The sequence below is a fragment of the Mustela erminea genome, chromosome 10 (genome assembly GCF_009829155.1).
Source record: "Mustela erminea isolate mMusErm1 chromosome 10, mMusErm1.Pri, whole genome shotgun sequence".
Taxonomy (NCBI): domain Eukaryota; kingdom Metazoa; phylum Chordata; class Mammalia; order Carnivora; family Mustelidae; genus Mustela; species Mustela erminea.
The window spans coordinates 2047911-2060827 of record NC_045623.1 but is presented as its reverse complement, the minus strand read 5'-3'; positions in this window follow the sequence as shown (position 1 = coordinate 2060827).

The window sequence follows — 12917 nt, the reverse complement described above, 5'->3', positions numbered from 1 at the left end:
ACAGTGAAGTTTTTAGGAGTCTAGTGTTTAAGAACATGCCAGGACATCCCGTCCAAAATCAAAGAAAAATTGCTGCATCTTGCATCTCCTAGGACAAAGAAGGAATCACAGCACTTGACAGGCCTCTTCACATTGTGAAGGCAACACATGCCACTCAAGAAACACTGCTCTGGCCCATGTACCCGGTGACACAGAAGACAGCCCCTTCTGGAGCAGGAATGAAGTAGCCCTACTGTCTTGCTCAGTTTATGCTGCTGTAACAAAATGCCATCAACTGGGTGACTTATAAACAATAAGCACTTATTTCTGACACTTCTAGAAACTGGGAAGTCCAGGATCATGGTGCCAGCAAGTTCCATGTTTGGTAAGGGCTTCCCTGACATAGGTGGCTGTCTTTTCTCCTTCTCCCTCTCTCTCTCTCTCTGTCAAATGGATGAATAAAATCTTTAAAAATAAATAACTAAAATAAGGATTTTATTTATTTATTTATTTGACAGAGAAAGCACAAGCAGGAGGAGCATCAGGCAGAGGCAGAGGGAGAAGCAGGCTGATGTAGGGCTTGATCCCAGGACCCTGGGATCATGACCCAAGCCGAAGGCAGTGGCTTAACCAACTGAGCCACCCAGGAGCCCAAAGGCTGTCTTTTCATTGTGTTCTCATATGGTAGAAGGAAGAGGGGATTTTACTTGGTTGTTGTCTTATAAGGACTTTAACTGCAATCATGAAGGCTCTGTCTCTTGACCTAAATACCCCGCCCCTAAAACCATTACATCAGGTATTATGATTTCAGCATATGAATTTTGGAGGGACGGAAACATTCAGACCAAAGCACCCACTTACCATCTCACTCTCAGTGACCTACTGGAGGTCTTTCTGCTTCCTGTTCCTTCTACTCTGGGCTTTGGAGGATTAGAACTTCTGGTCCACAAAGAGGCTAGCTCTATCCACAGGGATCACATTAAACTACATACTATGGCTGCCCTTTGGGTATATAAGGAGCTGGGCTCCTTATATGTGTACAGGGAGTAGCAGGCAGGATACCAAACTACGGTGGTGCCAGGGGTATTGGATCCTGATCAGTTAAGAGCTAGGACTGCCCTTCCCCAAAGCTGGGGCAGGATGGAGGTCCTAGTAACTCACCAGCATCCCAGTAAAAAAGTGTGTGGTGACCTATCTAGGCACCTCATGGTCCTTCCTTGTGTAGTTGTAACCACAAATGAAAAGGTGCAGCAACCCCAACCTGCAAAGGGACCCCATACTACTCAGGAGTCAGGGTTTGGGGCACTGAGAACAGGAGAGAGAATGGCTGAGAGCGAGGGAGATTTGCAGTGGGGAGGAAGGAAACAATGAGGACCCGTTGCAGCCCTGAGACTAATGGCAGCACCAGGGACAGTAGTTTATTCCATTAACCTGCCTCTGAGTTCCTCCTCAGGAAGAGAGGCCCACGGAAAACAAAAATGTTGTTGTTGCCACAGGACGCAAGAAGGGGGCTGTAGCAGCCATGGAGGGCCCCAGTTGGATTCCCTTCAAGAAAGTACCTTCTAGGGACGCCTGGGTGGCTCAGTTGGTTAAGCAGCTGCCTTCGGCTCAGGTCATGATCCCAGCGCCCTGGGATCGAGTCCCATATCGGGCTCCTTGCTCGGCAGGGAGCCTGCTTCTCCCTCTGCCTCTGCCTGCCTCTCTGTCTGCCTGTGCTCACTCACTCTCTCTCCCTCTATCTCTGACAAATAAATTAAAAAAAAAAAAAAAAGAAAGTACCTTCTACCTGTCTCTTTCTCTCTTTCTCTCAAAATAAATGAAATCTTAAAAAAAAAAAAAAAAGTTCGGGGGAGCCGGCCATGCCTGGGTGGTTCAGTCAATTGAACTGATTAACTCTTGATTGGGGCTCAAGTCCTAATCTCAGGATCTTGGGTTCGAGCCCCGCTCATGCTCAGCATGGAGTCTGCTCAAAGATTCTCTGTCCCTCTACCTCTATCCCTACCCACATACACACTCCCTTTCTCTCTCTCAAAATAAATCTTAAAGAAAAAGGAGAGGGGAGCCTGGGTCAGTCAAGCATCTACGTTTAGCTCAGGTCATGATCCCAGGATCCTGGGATCGAGAACCGCCAGAGGAAGTCTGCTTCTCCCTCTGCTGGTCCCCCTGCTTGTGTTCTCCCTCTCTCTCTCTCTCTCTTTCTCACTCTCTCTCTCTCTCTCCCCTGTCAAATAATAGACTCTTAAAAAAAAAAAAAAAGTACCTTCTGTTCAGCTGCCAGAAGTACAGTCATTCCCCCTCCTCCCCTTCCAGCTGCAGCACCTCCAGGATTCACTATTATGCTCCAGTTGAAAGCATGCTCTTCCCTGGCAACCCCAGCCAGTAACTGAGCATGACTGGGTACTAGGACCTGGTCATTTCTGCTCAGCGTGGGACTCCTATACTAGCGGGTTTTCCCCCAGGGCTCTCTCCTGGGTGGTCCAAGACTCTATCAGATGTGCATGGTGCTGAAGGCTCTCCCTTGCTCTGTCCTGCATCCTCCCTCTTTCACAGGTGTTAGCTTAATCAACTTATATTCCTAACTTTGTCTCAGCATCTCTTTTCCCAAAGGACCCAAACTGACACACTCAGGCAATAAAATAATGTTAAACAGAAAAGTGAAAAACTACATGTTTTCATCCCCTACCCCAGGGATTTTAGTCTCTAGACTTTCTGAATTTTCAGATCAAGATAAAGAACCAACCTGCTCTTTAGGATTAAGAACAGCACCCAGCACTGATGCATGCATGTTGTTTGGCATAAAAGCCCTACGATGGCAATGCAATAGCAGAGACCAATTGGGAGTAATTTTTGGTAAAGATTTTATTTATTTATTTATTTATTTATTTGAGAGACAGAGCACATGCAGAGTGAGGGGCAAAGGGAGAAGCAGACCCCCCAATGATTCTAGGATCCTGACCCGAGCCTAAGTCAACTGCTTACCTAACTGAGCCACCCAGGTGCCCCCAACTGGGAGTAAATTAAATCCTTAGCCACTTAAATTTGATTCCTGTGGCCATAATTTCCAAAACATTTTCAGAAAAGTTTAAAGTGGATGGGCCTCAGCAAGAGTTCCATTCATCACAGAGTCCTGGGGTCAGGGAAACCAGGTCTTGATCCATCCATTCAGTGAATTGTACTCACATCTCTCAAGATCTGTAGTGCCTCAGTAGGCCTATGAAATGAGACCCTGGGACCACAGAAGGGCAGAGCAACTAGCTTCCCTAGGGAAGAAAACATCTTTCTAGGTTGTAAAGGGGAGGTTTTTTTTTTTGTTGTTGTTGTTGTTTGTTTTTTGTTTTTTTCTGTGACAAAATACTCTTATGCTTTTTTTTTCTTTTTTATTTATTTTTTAATTTATTTTCAGCATAACAGTATTCATTATTTTTTCACCACACCCAGTGCTCTATGCAATCCGTGCCCTCTATAATACCACCACCTGGTACCCCAACCTCCCACCCCCACCCCGCCACTTCAAACCCCTCAGATTGTTTTTCAAAGTCCATAGTCTCTCATGGTTCACCTCCCCTTCCAATTTCCCCCAACTCCCTTCTCCTCTCTAACTCCCCATGTCCTCCCTGCTATTTGTTATGCTGCACAAATAAGTGAAACCATATGATAATTGACTCTCTCTGCTTGATTTATTTCACTCAGCATAATCTCTTCCAGTCTAAAAGGGAGGTTTTTATGTATATTGGTGGGGAGCATGGTCTCAAGGAGTTAGCCAGCTAAATAAGGAATTACAAAAAGAACACAACATTCTCACCCCAGCTAACAGAAGACTCTCTTCTTCAGTTGTTTGTCTCCCCACCCCACACTTCAGAAAATGGTTAGTTCATCCTGGTGTGTGCCTGGGATTCCTGCAATGACACTCTTTGTAGCTTGTCTCCCTGGTTGTCCTTTTTTCCTCCAAAATAATATTTCAAAATGATTTTATCTTTGACTGCAAAGATAAGTTAGATAAATTGATATACACAAGTAAACATGCACAAATTAAATACCCTAACTCTGTGATTATAAAAATATTTTATATGAGATTCCTATTTTCCTTTTTCTAAACAGCTTTATTGGGATATAATTGACATACAGTAAACTGCATAAATGTAAATGTACAATTTGATCCCTCTGAGATATATAGAGATATGTATCTATATCTATCTCTATATCTACATCCATGAAATCCTCACTGTAGTCAAGACAGTGGACATATCCATCCACCAGAAATTGGAGGTAGATGTGCAGGTGGGGTGAATATGTTCTCCCTGGGTTTTAATCTCTTGTTATCAGCTCACAAATTTGTACTTCAGGTAATGAGACTAGATGAATCATTCATTAAAAATTTTTTCTACAAAAGTGGGCAGAAAGAAAAACAAATTCCCATCCACTTGGCAAGTGACCAGTGGTTCATTAACCTAAATCATGTCACTTCACTGTCAGTTCCCTTTCTTCATTGTGCACGGACTCAGCTAAAATGCAAAAGTCTGGGAAGGAAGCTCAGATGGTGTCCGAGGCCAGCTCTTCGCTGCCCTGGATGGAAGCAGGGGGAGATTTTTGCCCTCAGTTCCCTGACAAGCCTCAGTCCATCTCCACTGGGTACAATGTCCTTCAGCCCAGGGCTTCAGGCATGAGTTCCGTATCTACTCCCAGCTCCTTTATCTTCCCTATGGCCTAAGAGGAAGAGACACATTTAGCCTTCATTCTAAAATCAGTTTCTCTTCCTGGTATCTAGTTTTAATCATTCCTATTCTTATCAGTTCTTTAGCAATGTTGACTGAAGACCTACCAGGTACCAGGCACTGTTCTAGGCTCCTGGAATATGGTAGAAGTCAACACAGAAATCCTTGCCTTTGTGAACTTACATTCTGGTGAAGCAGGGAAACTACAAGAACCTAAATAGAACCTAACTTGCAGCAATTTTCCTTTCCCCTCTATCATCTTCACTAACTCACTCTCAGAGTTACTTTCCTTCTGACCTCAGAGATGTATAGGAGAACCATATCCCCTTCCTTTTGCAATTTGTAGCTGCTCCCTTATCTCGTTCCTTTCCATTCACCATTGCCTGTGTCAGTTTATACTCAGTGGTTCTGAGTCCCCTTATCCCTCTACAGTTGAGCTCTGAGACTAAAGACCTCTTTTCAGTTGCTCCTTCTACTGGATGTCTCTTGTTCAGCTGCTTCCTAGTCTTCCACACTCTTTTCTCCATGGGTGCCAGCCCCTCCCATGTCTCCATCATGGGCCCTCCCTCCAGTCCCCTAACTGTAGACAAGGCTCTCTCTCCTTTGCCCTCAGCTCTTCTCCCTCATTCCCATGCTTTCTACTGCCACCTTCAAAAGCAGGTAACTCACATCTCTATTTTAAACGCTGACCTCTCGTCAGTGTACCAAATCTGTATTTCTAGCTTTCTCTAGGCCTTCTGTGCTTGCACATTTTACCTTTACTTCTGACACATACAAACCAGAGGCATTAACTTCCCCAGTTCACCAACTCTTCTCGACCTCCCTGTCTCTGCTAGCCATAGTCCTCAGTCTTTCCAGAATCTGAAGGAGAGACTCCTTGCTTAGAATGGTACCAGAAACTAGCTACCAAGAAAACCAGCCAGCTATCCTGACAAGGGGGTAAATAAACACACACACAAACAAATAAAGCAAGCTTATGGGAATATGTGGGGGCGAGCCCAACCTCTGGCAAAGAAGGCTAGAAAGCAGCATTTTACTTAAAAGGAAGACTTACCTTCCATATGTTGAATTCAGAGGGCAAGTGAGGAATGCACAGGCACTGAAGTGAATGTACAGGGAGCTGGGAATGCCTGACAGCCTTGGGATAAAGGGACTGGAAGCAGAAGGGAGAGTAGAGATAGGGATCTAGAGTCAGCTATTCGCTGATTCTGAATGGTGAGCATGGCTGTTTCCAAGAGGGTTGTGCTCCCATTAGCCATGAACTGATGTGGGATGACAATTATAAAAAGCAGGAAACAACTGTCATGGCCAACAGGAGCCTAAATAGACATTATGAGTAAATACTAAGTGGTATCCTGGATGGGGTCTTGGAACTGAAACAGAATGTGAGACTAAACACTAAGGAAATCTGCATGAAATTTAAAGTTGAAATTTAGTTAATAACAACATAGCATTAATGACTCATTTTTAAAAAAATTTTTATGTTTCTGTTTTTTAAGACAAAGACCTAAAGGACCATTCCAAATCAAAGGAATCTTTTTTTTTTTTTTAAGATTTTATGTATTTATTTGACAGAGACAGAGAGATAGCACAAGCAGGGGCGTGGCAGAGGGAGAAGTAGGGTCTCCACTGAGGAGGGAGTCGAATGGGGGACTCAATCCCAGGTCCCTGGGATCATGACCTGAGCCAAAGGTAGACATTTAACTGACTGAGCCACCCAGGTGCCCCTTGGCTCATTAATTGTGATAAATATACCATACTAATATAATATTTAATAACAGGGAAAACTGGGTGTAGGGTAGATGAGAACACTTACTCTTATGGTACTTACTATTTTTGCAACTTTTCTATAAATCTGAAATAATTCTTAAGTTGTTTATTTAAAAATTAAAAGCAGGGTGCCTGGCTGGCTTAGTCAGTAGAGCATGGGGCTCTTGATCTCAGGGTTATAAGTTCAAGTCCCATGTTGGGTGTAGAAACTACTTAAAAATAAAATCTTTTTTTAAAAAATTTTTTTAAAAAGGGAAAGAAGTCACACAGATAAAGACGAATATCATGATTTCACCTATATGTGGAATCTGAAAAACAAAACAAATGGAGGTGTCTGGCTGGCTCAGTCAGTGGAGCATGCGACTCATGATCCCCGGGTTGTACAGATTATTAAAAATAAAATCTTAGGGGGGCCTGGGTGGCTCAGTTATTTTTTTTTTTTAAAGATTTTATTCATTTGACAGACAGAGATCACAAGTAAGCAGAGAGGCAGGCAGATAGAGAGGAGGAAGCAGGCTCCCCGCCGAGCAGAGAGCCCGATGCGGGGCTGTGGGTGGCTCAGTTATTAAAGCATCTACCTTCGGCTCAGGTCATGATCCCAGAGTCCTGTGATCAAGCCCTGCTTTGGGTTCTGCTACGCAGGAAGCCTGCTTCTTCTTCTCCCACTCCCCCTGCTTGTGTTCCCTCTCTCGCTGTGTCTCTCTCTGTCAAATAAGTAAATAAAATCTTTTTAAAAATAAACAAATATATAAAATCTTAAATAAAAAACCAAATGAACAAACAAAGCAGAAACAGACTCATAAATACAGAGAAAAACTGGTGGTTGCCAGGAGAAATAGGTGAAGGAGATTAAAAAATACCCTCCCCCCAAAATGCTGCAAATAAAAATCAAAAGACTCATAAGTCAGGGATGGTATATTTGTAACTCATATAATAAGGAAAGAGCTAATTAATTTATATAAAGAAAGACTAATGGCAAACAACTTTAGTATTAGAACAAAGGATAGCAATAGGCAATTCACAAAGGAGAAAAAAATGACTAATATGTAAGCATGTTCAACTTCACACATGATAACATAAATGCAAATTAAAAGAACTGCAATGATCAGATTCGCAAACGTTTTAAAGTTTGGAAATTCACAGAATTAGCAAGCAGTAAGAAAATAGACATTCGAAATTCTTTTTTTTTTTTTTAAAGATTTTATTTATTTATTTACTTGACAGAGATCACAAGTAGGCAGAGAGGCAGGCAGAGAGAGAGAGACAGAGGAGGAAGCAGGCTCCCTGCTGAGCAGAGAACCTGATGTGGGGCTCAATCCCAGGATCCTGGGATCATGATCTGATCTGAAGGCAGAGGCTCTAACCCACTGAGCCACCCAGGCAACCCAAAAAATATTCTTGCTAGGAGTGAAAACTAGTACAAACTTTTTAGAGAGCAACAAGGCAATCATGATCACTATCTGAAATACAAATATCCTTTAGCTTAGCAGCAATGCTACTGTGAGTATAGTGTCTGAATGTAATGTCATGGTCTGCTGAAGTGTACGTGTTTATATATAGACATACTGAATGCAGCTCTGTGTGACTGCACAGGTCATAGGGCTGTGAAGCTGGGCTTCCCTCTAAACACAGTTCATTCTCATTACTTGTGAGTTCTATATTTGTCAGTTTGCCAAATCGCTAAAAGTTACTTGTAGCCCCCCAATCAATACTCATAACGCTTTCTTAGTCATCCACAGACATGTACAGAGCAGTAAACAATTTGAGTCACAGGACAGATTCATTCCCAGCTGAGGTCCAACAAAGGAACGCTCAGCCTTCTTTCTTTTGGCTCTGATCCCACAAACAAGTGTTCTACTCATGGTCTATGTAGTGTCATGTTTTTCACATTTTTTTGGTGGTGTTGGTGATTTCACCATTTAAAATGGCTGCCAACTGTTGTGCTGAAGGGCTGTCTAGTGTGTCCAAGCTCAAGAAGACTTCAATGTGATTTTTAGAGAAAATATGCATTAGATAAGCTTCCTTCAGGCATGAGTCATGGTGCTCTTCTTGGTCATGAGCTCAATGTTAATGAATAAACAATACATGTTAAATAAGGTATATTTAAACAGAAACACACAAAACCAAAGTTATGTTTGATCAGTTGAAAATGTTATGATCAGAGACTTGCAAGAACCTAACCCTGTGTTTCCCCAAGAACAATTGTTCTGTATTTGCTAATTCACTGCTGGAGACAACTTTATAGAACAGAACTAGCAGGAAAACCAGAGTCAACCATTTATACACAGGTACATGCTTAAAACTTATTTACCTTGGTAAAGCCAGACTAGGGGTGGCAAAGACAAGGGAGACTTTTATTTTTCATTTTATACCATTATGTCCTATTCAATTTTTTAAACTCTAAGCATATCTTACATCTTTACTTCCCGAAAAGAAATTTAAAACCAATCGTCTCACAAATTCCCCTCATCTTATGTTCTAGTGCAACATTAAATCAGGTCCTCACTACCTCAAGTCAGAATTATAACTACCTCCTAACTGTCCTCCCCCCTCCTGATCTTTTCTCCAGTCTTTACCGAAAACCACTGTCAAATGAATCTTCCCAAAACACCACTTTCATCATGCCATCTCCCTCTGAAAAATGCCAACAATTCTCTGTTGCCTCCTAGAGTCTTTCAGAGTCTTACGCAATCAGGTGTCAACCGTAGCTCGCTCTGTTCCCCAATTACAACTCTGCTGTCCTGCCATCTCTTCTCATTCTCCACCACCTGCCCCCATACCATGCCAGTTTCTACCACCACGCCTTCATCTGGATCTGGCCATATGTCTGTCTTCCCAAATCTGCCCATTCTGAAGTTTCACTTCCTTATTGAAACCCTTCTTTGTTTCTTTTTCCCTGTAAATTTTCCCGTTTCTGTTTTTGTTCTTGTTTTGTATGGTTTTTAAGTAGGCTCCATGCCCACCGTGAAGCCCAAAGGGGCTTGAATTCGCAATACGGAGATCGAGACCTGAGCTGAGATCAAGAATTGGATGCTTAACCAACTGAGCCACCCAGGCACCTGCCCCCCCTTTACTGAATTCTTATGGAACTAAGCCACACGATGAGTGTTGTTAAATGTTATCTAGAAATCTCTAATTACACATGTTTATTTATTTTAAAAGAACTGAAGCACTTATTATATGCCTGACACTATTCTAATTACTTTACAAATATTACCTCATTTAATCTTCATGTTGATCTTATGAGGTGGGTAGCATTATCACTCCTACTTAAAGTGTAGAAACTGAAGCACAGAGAAGTTAAGTTAGTTACCCAAGGTCACACAGTAAGTAGCAGAACCAGCATTCACACCCAGACTGCTAGAGTCATGCTCTTAGCCATACACAATTCTGCCTGCTGATAGCTGCAACGGATGTATTATATGACAAAATCCTTCAGGGAGGGGACTACGTCTTCCACTCTTCTCTTGAGAGACCTTCACCATACTTAAGAAAGTCTTATCAGGGGCTCCTGGGTGGTTGGGCATCTGCCTTCAGCTCAGGTCATGATTCCAGGGTCCTGGGATCAAGCCCTACATTGGGAGGGGGGTCTCTGCTCAGCAGGAAGCCTGCTTCTCCCTCTCCCTCTGCCACTCCCCCTGCTTGTATTCACTTGCCCCCTCACTCATTCTTTGTCAAATAAATATATAAATAAAATCTTTTTAAAAATATATAAAAATCTTCAGAAAGAAAGATTTGGGGGCACTTGGGTGGCTCAGTTGGTTAAGAGGCTACCTTTGGGGGCACCTGGGTGGCTCAGTGGGTTAAAGCCTCTGCCTTCGGCTCAGGTCATGATCTCAGGGTCCTGGGATCGAGCCCCGCATTGGGCTCTCTGCTCAGCAGGGAGCCTGCTTCCCCCCCACCCTGCCTGCCTCTCTGCCTACTTGTGATCTCTGTCAAATAAATAAATAAAATCTTAAAAAAAAAATCTTAAAAAAAAAAGAGTCTACCTTTGGCCCAGGTCATGATCCCAGAGTCTTGGGATCAAGCCCACATTGGGTTCCCTCCTCAGCAGGTGCCTGCTTCTCCCTCTCTCCCTCCACCTGCCACTCCCCCTGCTTGTTCTTTCTCTCTCTGTGTCAAATAAATAAATAATCTCAAAAAAAAAAAAAAAAAAAGGAAGGAAGGAAGATTTGTATTGGAGCCACTTTCCTTATTTGGATCTGTTATAGCAATTATCCTAATACAACATGCTTCCATTCTTTCATGAGAGTAATTCTGTTCAGAAAGATATTATCAGTACATCTTTGTAGTGAGAAGGTAAGAACAACATGCTAAGATGGAATGTGGTACACAGGGTCTGTATGTTCATGGAGCAATGGTCAAAATGTTTCAGGTTGCAGAGGTAATACCTTAATACAAAAGTATTTTGGGTGGGTTTTTTTTTTTTTTAAGGATTTTTAAATTTTAAGTACAATCTGTTCCTGAACGTGGGGCTCGAACTCACAACCGCAAGATTGATTCACATGCTCCAGCAATGGAGCCAGCCAGGTGCCCCAGTCTGGGGTTTTTTAAATTTGCGAGTAGTTGGCACATAATGAATATGAAAGTACTCCTGGGGGCACCTGGGTGGCTCAGTAGGTTAAAGCCTCTGGTCTTCAGCTTGGGTCATGATCCCAGGGTCCTGGGATAGAGCCCCACATAGGGCTCTCTACTCAGCAGGGAGCCTGCTCCCTGCCCGCACCCCGCCTGCCTCTCTGCCTACTCGTGATTTCTGTCTGTCAAATAAATAAATAAAATCTTTTTAAAAAATGATATAGTAGAAAGATAGATGGTATAGTAAAAAGATAGATTCAAATATTAAAATGAAAAAAAATTCAAATGGTATAGTGGAAAATACCCAACAAATGTTTGCTGATTCTGACTCTGAATGCCCAAGTCTTTCAGGGGGTTCTTGATTGTACAGAAACACATCTTTTCCAGGACGAGATCCTCCCTCATTTGTTTTGTGTTGGTGACTACTATGACTTGGCAGCAGGAAGTCCTTCTTGAATTATAAATTCCTTTCTTCCTTACGTAATTATAGGATTTCTTCTTGCTCTCACTGGAGGTAGAAAGATTGTTGGCACCTGGCAGAGCTGTCTCTATTGGAGACATAAATCCACTTTCCCAGAAGTAAAAGGGAGGCAGCCTGTATACTTGGGTAGGCTGTTCCTTCAAACAAGAGAAATGGTGCTCCACAGAAAGTGTGCAAGGCTAAGGAAACCATAAGCTCTCAGCACCCTGGTATATTTAAGTAGGGATTTCATTTATTTATTGACCTCTCCAGACACTGAATAATTAATTTGCCTCACTGCCCTACTGCCAGGAGGCAGCAGCAATCTACCTAAAAGAGGTAACCTTTGTGGGCAAGCGCCTGGGTTCTTCCGACTTGTTTCAAATCCCTAGATGATCCTGTGTAAGTAGCTACACTACTTTGCCCCTCTACAAAATGTGAAAGGGGATCGTTTTCCTCCCAGAAGGAGAAGGTGATATGTATTTTTCTATAGAAGTCTCATATCGGGGCACCTGGGTGGCTCTGTCAGTTAAGCCTTTGCCTTTGGTTCAGGTCATGATCCTAGGGTACTCGGATGGAGCCCCGCATCAGGCTCCCTGCTCTGCAGAGAGCATACTTCTCCCTCTCCATCTGCTTGCCGCTCTGCCTATTTGTGCGCTCGCTCTCTCTCTCTCTCTCTCTCTGTTAAATAAATAAATAAAATATTAAAAAGAAGAAGGAGAAGAAGAAGGAGGAGAAGTAGTCTCATATCTACAAGAAGAGTTAACTGAAGACCATGTTGAGGGAAAAAAAAAAAGCACCCAGGGCACGTGGATGGCTCAGTCAGTTAAGCATCTGCCTTCACCACCCACCATGATCTCAGGGTCCTGGGATAGAGCCCTGCATCAAGCTCCCCAGGAAAGCCTGCTTCTCCTTCTCCCTCTGCCACTTCCCCTGCTTGTGAGCTCTGTCTCTGTCACATAAATAAATAAACTATATTTTCAAAAAAGAAAGAAAGAAAAAAGCACTTGAATTTAATCCTGACAGAGGGTCAAGCTCTCCTGGTTTTTAAGTGAAGAACTTGAACACAGAAGTAAATAACTATAGCACAAAATTTTAACCCCATTAAAATTCTCTTCAAAGCCACTTAAATTCTACTGAAGCAGGAAGAAGACAGGCGCCTGGCTGACTCAATCCAAAAAAGCAGGGGACTGTTGATCTCAGGGTGGTGAACTGAAGTCCCATATTGGGCATCAAGCCTGAGGGAAGGAAGGAAGGAGAAAATAAAGAAAGGAGAGAAGAAAATGGAAAGTAAGAAAGAAAAAGAAATTCAGATGATAGAGACCGTTGGGTGATAAAAGGAGGAGGAGGGGCTGGGCCTGGGAGGCAGACAGAAAAAGGAATGAGAGAGGGAAGAAGCAGAAACAGTGAAAGGGAGTGGT